This window comes from Lolium perenne, chromosome 2, assembly GCF_019359855.2.
Source record: "Lolium perenne isolate Kyuss_39 chromosome 2, Kyuss_2.0, whole genome shotgun sequence".
Classification (NCBI taxonomy): domain Eukaryota; kingdom Viridiplantae; phylum Streptophyta; class Magnoliopsida; order Poales; family Poaceae; genus Lolium; species Lolium perenne.
The window spans coordinates 6,475,659-6,484,974 of NC_067245.2; the positions used below are offsets into that span (position 1 = coordinate 6,475,659).

Consider the following 9,316-nt stretch of genomic DNA (forward strand, 5'->3'; position numbering starts at 1 on the left):
ATCAAGAAAGAGCACCAAGTGTTGATGGTCAACAAGACCACCAGTTTCAAGAAACAGGGCAAGTCTAAGGGAAAATTCAAGAAGGGTGGCAAGAAAGCTGCCACGCCTCCTATGAAACCTAAGAACGGACCTAAGCCTGATGCTGAGTGCTATTACTGCAAGGAGAAGGGACACTGGAAGCGTAATTGCTCCAAGTATCTGGCTGATCTGAAGAGCGGCCTTGTCAAGAAGAAGAAAGAAGGTATATCTGATATACATGTTATAGATGTTTATCTCACTGGTTCTCGTTCTAGTACCTGGGTATTTGATACTAGTTCGGTTGCTCATATTTGTAACTCGAAACAGGAACTAAAGAATAAACGAAGACTACTGAAAGATGAAGTGACGATGCGCGTTGGAAACGGATCCAAAGTCGATGTGATCGCTGTCGGCACACTTCCTCTACATCTACCTTCGGGATTAGTTTTAAGCCTAAATAATTGTTATTTTGTACCCGCGTTGAGCATGAACATTATATCTGGATCTTGTTTAATGCAAGACGGTTATTCATTCAAGTCTGAGAATAATGGTTGTTCTATTTTTATGAATAATATCTTTTATGGTCGAGCACCTGAAAAGAATGGCTTATTTCTATTAGATCTCGATAGTAGTGATACGCATATACATAACATTGATGCTAAGCGAATTAAATTGAATGATAATTCTACTTATATGTGGCACTGTCGTCTTGGTCATATTGGAGTGAAACACATGAACAAACTCCATACTGATGGATTACTTGAATCACTTGACTTTGAGTCACTTGATAGATGCGAAGCATGTCTAATGGGAAAAATGACTAAGACTCCATTTTCTGGTATGATGGAGCGAGCTACTGACTTATTGGAAATCATACATACCGATGTGTGCGGACCAATGAGCGTAGCATCACGCGGTGGTTATCGTTATGTTCTAACCTTCACAGATGATCTGAGTAGATATGGGTATATCTATTTCATGAAACATAAATCCGAAACTTTCGATAAGTTTAAGGAATTCCAAAGTGAAGTAGAAAATCAACGTAACAAGAAGATTAAATTTCTACGATCTGATCGTGGAGGTGAATATCTGAGTTATGAGTTTGGCATGCATTTAAAGAAATGTGGAATACTTTCACAATTGACACCGCCGGGAACACCACAACGAAACAGTGTGTCCGAACGTCGTAATCGAACTCTCTTAGATATGGTTCGTTCTATGATGTCTCTTACTGATTTGCCGTTATCATTTTGGAGTTATGCATTAGAGACAGCCGCATTCACTTTAAATAGAGCACCATCAAAATCCGTAGAAACGACACCGTATGAATTATGGTTTAACAAGAAACCTAAGCTGTCGTTCCTTAAAGTTTGGGGTTGCGAAGCCTATGTAAAGAAGTTACAACCGGACAAGCTAGAACCCAAAGCGGAGAAATGCGTCTTCATAGGATACCCTAAGGAAACTATAGGGTACACATTCTATCACAGATCCGAAGGAAAAATCTTTGTTACTAAGAACGGAACCTTTCTTGAGAAAGAATTTCTCACTAAAGAAGTGACTGGAAGAAAAGTAGAACTCGATGAGATTGATGAATCTATACTCGTTGATCAGAGTAGCGCAGTACCGGAAGTTGTACCTGTACCGCCTACACCGGCAACAGAGGAAGCTAATGATAATGATCATGAAACTTCGAACGAGGAAACTACTGAACCTCGCAGATCGACAAGGGAACGTGCCACTCCTGATTGGTATGATCCTTGTCTAAATGTCATGATTGTGGATAACAATGATGAGGACCCTGCGACGTATGAAGAAGCGATGATGAGCCCAGATTCCAACAAATGGCAAGAAGCCATGAAATCCGAAATGAGATCCATGTATGATAACAAAGTATGGACTTTGGTAGACTTACCTGATAGCCGAAAGGCTGTCGAGAATAAATGGATCTTCAAGAGAAAAACAGATGCTGATGGTAATATTACTGTCTATAAAGCTCGACTTGTCGCAAAGGGTTTCCAACAAATTCAAGGAGTTGACTACGATGATACTTTCTCACATGTAGCAAAGCTAAAATCTGTGAGGATTTTGTTAGCAATAGCTGCATTTTTCGATTATGAGATTTGGCAGATGGATGTCAAAACGGCGTTCCTTAATGGAGACATTGAGGAAGAGTTGTATATGGTACAACCCAAAGGTTTTGTCGATCCTAAAAATGCTGACAAAGTATGCAAACTTCAGCGTTCAATCTATGGACTGAAGCAAGCATCAAGAAGTTGGAACCGACGCTTTGATAAGGTGATCAAAGACTTCGGGTTTATACAGTGTCATGGAGAGGCCTGTATTTACAAGAAAGTGAGTGGGATCTCTGTAGCATTCCTGATATTATATGTAGATGACATATTATTGATTGGGAATGATATAGAACTATTAAGTAGTGTAAAAGGTTACTTGAATAATAGTTTTTCAATGAAAGACCTTGGTGAAGCATCATATATATTAGGCATGAAGATTTATAGAGATAGATCAAGACGCCTAATAGGGCTATCACAGAGTACATACCTGGACAAGATTCTAAAGAAGTTTAGAATGGATGAAAGTAAGAAAGGGTTCTTACCTATGTTACCAGGCAAGGTCTTGAGTAAGACTCAAGGACCGGCTACGGCAGAAGAAAGAGAAAGGATGAGTAATATCCCCTATGTCTCGGCAGTAGGATCTATCATGTATGCCATGTTATGTACTAGACCGGATATAGCGCATGCTGTTAGTTTGACTAGCAGATATCAAAGAGATCCAGGAATGGAACACTGGACAGCGGTCAAGAATATCCTGAAGTACTTGAAAAGAACTAAGGATATGTTTCTTTGTTATGGAGGTGACCAAGAGCTCGTTGTAAATGGTTACACCGATAAAAGTTGGAACACTGATCCTGATGACTCTAAGTCACAGTCTGGGTACGTGTTTATATTGAATGGTGCTGCAGTAAGCTGGGCAAGCTCGAAGCAGTGCACGGTGGCGAAGTCTTCAACAGAATCAGAGTACATAGCGGCTTCAGAGGCTTCATCAGAAGTGGTATGGATGAAGAGGTTCATTGTAGAGCTTGGTGTGGTTCCTAGTGCATTGGACCCATTAATAATTTATTGTGATAACATGGGTGCCATCGCCAATGCACAAGAGCCAAGGTCACACAAGAGGCTGAAGCATATCAAGCTGCGTTACCACTCGATTCGCGAGTACATCGAAGATGGAGAAGTAAAGATTTGCAAAGTACACACTGATCTGAATGTAGCAGATCCGTTGACTAAAGCTCTCCCTAGGGCAAAGCATGACCAACACCAGAATGCCATGGGTGTTAGGTATATTACAATGTAATCTAGATTATTGACTCTAGTGCAAGTGGGAGACTGAAGGAGATATGCCCAAGAGGCAATAATAAAAGTGGTTATTATATATCTTTATGTTTATGATAAATGTTTATATGTCATGCTATAATTGTATTAACCGAAACATTAATACATGTGTGATATGTAAACAACAAAGAGTCCCTAGTATGCCTCTTAACTAGCTTGTTGATTAATGGATGATTAGTTTCATAATCATAAACATTGGATGTTATTAATAACAAGGTTATATCATTGTATGAATGATGTAATGGACACACCCAATTAAGTGTAGCATAAGATCACGTCATTAAGTTATTTTGCTATAAGCTTTCGATACATAGTTACCTAGTCCTTATGACCATGAGATCATGTAAATCACTTATACCGGAAAGGTACTTTGATTACACCAAACGCCACTGCGTAAATGGGTGGTTATAAAGGTGGGATTAAGTATCCGGAAAGTATGAGTTGAGGCATATGGATCAACAGTGGGATTTGTCTATCCCGATGACGGATAGATATACTCTGGGCCCTCTCGGTGGAATGTCGTCTAATGTCTTGCAAGCATATGAATAAGTTCATAAGAGACCACATACCACGGTACGAGTAAAGAGTACTTGTCAGGAGACGAGGTTGAACAAGGTATGAAGTGATACCGATGATCAAACCTCGGACAAGTAAAATATCGCGTGACAAAGGGAATTGGTATCGTATGTGAATGGTTCATTCGATCACTAAAGTCATCGTTGAATATGTGGGAGCCATTATGGATCTCCAGATCCCGCTATTGGTTATTGGTCGGAGTGAGTACTCAACCATGTCCGCATAGTTCGCGAACCGTAGGGTGACACACTTAAAGTTGGATGTTGAAATGGTAGAACTTGAATATGGAATGGAGTTCGAATATTTGTTCGGAGTCCCGGATGAGATCCCGGACATCACGAGGAGTCCCGGATTGGTCCGGAGAATAAGATTCATATATAGGAAGTCATTTTATAAGATTTAAAATGATCCGGAAGGTTCTATGGAAGGTTCTAGAAGGTTCTAGAAAAGTCCGGAAGAAACCACTAAGGAAGGCGGAGTCCCAGAGGGACTCCACCTCCATGGCCGGCCAACCCTAAAGGGGGAGGAGTCCCAAGTGGACTCCCCAAGGGGGGCCGGCTACCCCCTCCCAAGGAAGGGTGGGAATCCCACCTCTAGTGGGAGTCCTAGCTTGGGTAGGTTTCATGTGTTATGTAAGGTTTTGGTTTGGGGTCTTATTCGAAGACTTGTAGACCAACTCTTGGGTGTTCCACCTATATAATGAGGGCCAAGGGGAGGGGGCCGGCCACCCCAACAACCACCAAGGTGGCCGCACCCCTAGTGGCCGGCGCCCCCCTCTCCCAAACCCTAGCGGCCCTCTCTCCTCCACCACATCCCGCACGCTTAGCGAAGCTCCGCCGGATTTCTCCACCACCACCGACACCACGCCGTCGTGCTGTCAGATTCAAGAGGAGCTACTACTTCCGCTGCCCGCTGGAACGGGGAGGTGGACGTCGTCTTCATCAACAACCGAACGTGTGACCGAGTACGGAGGTGCTGCCCGTTCGTGGCGCCGTGATCAAGATCTTCTACGCGCTTTTGCAAGCGGCAAGTGAACGTCTACCGCAGCAACAAGAGCCTCATCTTGTAGGCTTTGGAATCTCTTCAAGGGTGAGACTCGATAATCCCCTCGTTGCTACCGTCTTCTAGATTGCATCTTGGCTTGGATTGCGTGTTCGCGGTAGGAATTTTTTTTTCTATGCAACGTTATCCTACAGTTTGGCATCCCTTGTAGCTCGGAGGCCTTCGTGGCGACTCTTAACACCTCCTCCTCATCCACTTCTTCCGACATTATGGGGATATGGTCCTTCAATGCCTTATTTATTGGCCTTCTTCGTCAACTAGGTGTGGTAGCCTTGGTAGTCGTCCATGTTATCCCTCTCGAGCGCCCACAACTCCTCCATGGCCTCCATCTTAATGTCGGCGACCGGCTGATGCCCACACGTATAGGGGATCGCTCAAAACTTCAATGGGAATTATTACCCAAATTTATTGTTCGGATCAAGGGAAACACAAGAATACCAATAAGATCTTAGCAATTGAGAAGTCACTATAAACCACACATGTATATCAATAAACTCATAAAACAAGTGGTGATTTTATAATATTTAATTCAAAGCAGTAAATAATAGCAACAGATTTCCTGTTTTCACCGGAAGAAGTGATGTGTAACTTTCGATGGAAAAAGCTTAGGCATGCATTAGGTAGTAGCGAGGTGTTGTATGGCTGATATTGATCATATATATAATGCAACTAACATAGCATCCATCTCTAATTCAGTTATGTGTAGGTATGTGATTAAAATATAGAAATGCATACGAACAAAGAGAATTTGCATAAAATATTTTATCCAGCCTGCCCATTTTACGGAGCCAACTTAGAACTACACGCAAATAAGGTATATCCTTTCGAATAGCCCGAAACAAAGCAGTAAGTTTCATGAACACACAATATACTCAAACTATCACATATTCCCCTTGTGTTTTCCCTATCTGCCACCTTAGGAATTCGTATGCTCGACATAATTATAAGTAGTACACTTTGCAGATAAATACCATCCTCGTATATATGATAAACCAATATCTATACTCCTATATAGTGTAGCAATTTTGATAGTTTGAATCCAAGCATCATAATGCAATCTCTACTGTTGATTGTGCACCATCGGACGGTCTAAAACATTGGGATTCGCAGCTACAGTAGCACCCATCATTCTCTACGTCATTCTGGAAACATCTATATATTTGTTCTAGCCAATTCACGCTCCCTCCATACGCGACGCTGCTGGTCACGGCCCGACAACAAAACTCACGGACGCCTATGCTCTCCATAGATCAGTCAGAGTTGAATGCGATGCATGCGAATGGTAGTCACGCTCAAACTTCAGTCAGAACCGAAAGTGTGGCGAGTAGGTCGGTAGCACTGCACGGACATGCAGTTGCATAAGTGCTGGTACGTTCCCTATAGGTGGCACTGGGCATGGATGGGAGGATAAATTATTGAAGATCTGAATTTTGACAGCTAAAAAGAAATAAGTACAAAACCTAAGACGTGCAAAATTCAATAGTATATTCAAGAGCACATACATGGCAGAAAATTGCAATTCTGCATGAGAAATACAATTCAATGTTAGTAATACATAGTTTTCCCACATTTTACGCTATGCAAGCTATTTTGAGTTGAAATTGTAACGACTGATTTTTAACGTGCAAAGCACATGAAGCTGACTAGTAAATTTAGTACTTGAATCATGTCACTCAGACCCTAGAAACAAGCATTAAACATAGAACACGTGTACCAACACTCATACATGAATATTCTCAAGACAAACACCTTAAATCTCGATACATAATAATGATTACATGATCAATCTCATCAAAACCCATCCACCTCTTAGGCCTACAGAGAACTACTCACTCATAGTGATGGAGAGTGAGCCCACAATTGTTGGTGATGATGTTGGTGGTGGTGATGTTGAAGAAGCCCTCTCTCTCTCTCTTTATCTCTCTCTCTCTCTCTGAGTGGAGAGCAGGACCAATCTAACCCAAGAAACGAAGATCATGGTCTCGGCATAATTACACACAAATGGCATATGCTCATGAAAAATATTTAATTGTAATTGTTCACCACACGAATGACATATACTCAGGATAAATATTTAACTGTTCACATATTTGTTTCTTCAAAGTTGAGCGGCTGCAATAACACAAATACTATAGTTAGCATTTATGATGATAACAAAGTAAACATTTCGAACTAAACAAAATCTTGTAACAGGAAGGATCCCTCTCAACTTTTAAGAATTTTCAACTAAAGTAATCATAAGATTGTTCACAATAAAAGTTTTTTTCGAAGATGCTCCCTATTAACCATTTCTCTTATTTTCGGAAATGGGAATTTGGCCAATTCTCCTACTTTGTTGTGTAGCCCTACTAATCGTTCCGTTAATGGTGGTATTCATGTGGTTCTTCATCATGAGAAATTCGGAAGGTACCACGCGGTATCAAACTTCCTACCCAAATATAGGTGCTTCGGTTTAATCCACTGTTGAACTATTGTGGATCTCCCTCCTCAGGTTGCGCCTTTGCATACTAGACAAACCCACGATGACATATTTTTCCCGTCCTAGTTGCTAATGAAGACCGATTAAGGCGAGAATTGATTGGCCGGCAACAATAACCCTCAGCATCCCCACCAGTGAAACTTGAGGACCGGGAGAGCATCTAGACTGGGTTTGGGTGTCGTGGTGCACCTAGACTGTAATTCGTCGCTTCGCGACATATGTTGCTTGCCGTGGCTTATTGTACCTAATATGTGAGCAAGAGAGACGATCGGCTCGGGGACGATCGCCACGGAGACGAAGGGGTGTGAGGATGATATATGGCTCGCAATAGGCTCCCTCGACCCAGCCGCTGAGGATCTACTAGGCGGTACCAGCAGGTACCAGTCTATTATGAATCCACGCATGCACATAAAGTGGTGGATTGGGTAACTTTGCAAGCACATGGGAACTTGCCTAGTAAAGGAAGATCATATTGAGTCTTCGCGCATTACCTTTTCTTTTGCCGGTCGACCCATTCTGAAAGTCACCGTCGCTTTTTCTTCATTAATTTCAAGGTCATTTTCATCCTGTTGCGGCGGTTGCTGTGCCGGCGCTTTTGGTGGCGGTAGCGGCTTTTGTGGAGGTGGCGGTGGCTGCTTGTCCAACTCCATACCAGCAGTGACGATCTCGCCTGAAAACAAGAAAGAAGTATGACAATTAAGAAAAGCAGCACAGGCATTTGTAATAATTATCCTAAATTGATGAGAGCTAGTTGTGTTCGCGGACCTGTTGTGTTCGCGGTTTCGCACTAGTCAGTTGCTGGCGGCTCGCCCTTGGAACTTGGAAGAGCTCGGTGAAACTCGCTTCCTTATATAGGACGTGAACGCCCTCTAGACGATGCCTCTCGGAAAAGCATGAACTTTTCATACGCGGACGAAGGAAGAAACTAACACTAGTTGCTCTACCGGTTCTGAAAGAGAGTAGATTCGGTCATCTTTCTTTTCTTCTGCTGAAACGAGTAATTGCGTTTAGACTTTTTCGTACATCTTGAGACCTGCACTTGAAATCTTCCAACCGTCGTAGGCTTGAGTCAACAGGTTCCAGGCAATTCCTTCCTCCTCGCCGGGTTCCGAACTCCTCGTATCCACGTTTCACGTGGATTCCACTGCAACATACATACATGATGTAGGTATGTTATACTCCCTCCGTCAGTCCGTTTCATAGGATGTGACGCATACAAATTGCGCGGGAGCCAAGCCGGACATTTCAGAAAAAAATAGCAAATAGTAGTAGAGGTTTTTTTTTTTCAAAATAGGAGTGTTGCCCCAGCTTTTGCATCGAAACGTTGCACACGACCTTTTCTTTATTTCAAGGTTTAGATTAACAAGTTTACAACTTAAGCATCACACAGAGTGGCAGCAAAAATAAGCTATCTAAACTGAAAACACAAGTAGCTTCTATGCATCTTGTATACATCTAGAATGTTGCAAGCCATCCTGGTTTAAGATAACCCGTACGACCGTCATCAGATGATTGCATCTAGTATCGATAGGTTCCCGTTGCTCCACAGGCGGATGGTATTACCACATATGAACTGAAGAAGCCGTTATGTGAATTACACTGGTAGAAAAATGGCCTTCCGTCCAGCCCCATTAGTCGCCAAAATATGGGAACAACGACTAATGGGGTCTTTAGTCGCGGTTCGGGTGGCGAACCGCGACTAAAGACCTGGGCCCAGCGCGCTCGCTGGCCAGCTGGTGGACGGGAGGGGCTTTAGTCGCGGTTGGCCCCTCAG

The 9,316-nt window shown here is 42.6% G+C and overlaps 1 long non-coding RNA gene across 1 annotated transcript; it reads right to left on the reverse strand.

Annotated features, from left to right (window-relative positions):
* Nucleotides 1-6,794: 6,794 nt before the first annotated feature.
* LOC127329675 (uncharacterized) lies at nt 6,795-8,458 on the reverse strand. The gene is made up of 3 exons (XR_007868990.1): nt 8,308-8,458; nt 8,034-8,212; nt 6,795-7,175 (listed from the first exon to the last, which is right to left on the reverse strand). It is a non-coding gene; the product is annotated as an uncharacterized lncRNA (long non-coding RNA).
* Nucleotides 8,459-9,316: the final 858 nt, after the last annotated feature.